Source organism: Alligator mississippiensis, chromosome 5 (genome assembly GCF_030867095.1).
Source record: "Alligator mississippiensis isolate rAllMis1 chromosome 5, rAllMis1, whole genome shotgun sequence".
NCBI classification, from domain to species: Eukaryota; Metazoa; Chordata; order Crocodylia; family Alligatoridae; genus Alligator; species Alligator mississippiensis.
This window is the reverse complement of record NC_081828.1, coordinates 4,002,265-4,003,043: the sequence shown is the minus strand read 5'-3', so window position 1 is coordinate 4,003,043 and position 779 is coordinate 4,002,265. Positions and strand designations below refer to the sequence as shown.

General features: G+C 49.4%; 1 non-coding gene across 1 annotated transcript; it reads left to right on the top strand.

Annotated features, from left to right (window-relative positions):
* Window positions 1–203: 203 nt before the first annotated feature.
* TRNAT-AGU (transfer RNA threonine (anticodon AGU)) lies at window positions 204–277 on the top strand. Its single transcript has one exon. It is a non-coding gene; the product is annotated as a tRNA-Thr (tRNA).
* Window positions 278–779: the final 502 nt, after the last annotated feature.

Here is a 779-nt window from a genome sequence, read left to right as displayed (position 1 = left end):
TTCAATACATTTCAACCTCTTCTTCACTCCCACAGCTGAGCTGCACCTTTCTTTCCTATTCCCAGTGAGTTCTGTTTTTTAATCAGCTTTAAATGTCTGGCAAATATCAGCAAACAGGGTCCCAAACAGGTAACTCAGAATCCCTCTGTTGCCCCCATCCTTCAGCCTGTCACACATGATTAGTATAGCCCTGCCCTCCATGAGGTGCTGTGGCTTAGCTGGTTAAAGTGCCTGCCTAGTAAACAGGAAATTCTGGGTTCAAATCCCAGTAGCACCTCGAGGATTAATTTTGGCCTGTAACCAGGAGCCAAAGAACAGGGACTGCAAACAGAGGAAGCAGTTTGTGGGTAGTAGCATAGCCTATTACTGTGCAATGGTGGGGACGCATGGTACACCTCAGCTCCAACTGGTGCTCCCTTCCCTTGCGCTACTGAGGCATCCACCCAGATGGAGGTCCTGGCTGTAGGGGCTGTCTGGCACAGCTGCCAGAAACCAGGAATGGGAGCAAGGTCACCCCCACCTCTGGTGTATTCTCCTTAGAGAGGTCCCTGGAGTCCAAAATGAGTGAGCTCCAGTCCCAGATGGGCGGACTTCATGCCATCAGGGACCACAAGCAAAAGATTGATGACTACTACAGGCAGGTTCTTCTCCTAAAGAAGAAAGAGAAAAGAGAATGGATGCCCAACTAAATGAAAATGGACAACAGAAAGATCAATTGGGAGCCACACTTGGGGGATGCTTGGAAGATGGTCATCCCAAGACACAGTGCTAGGGTCACT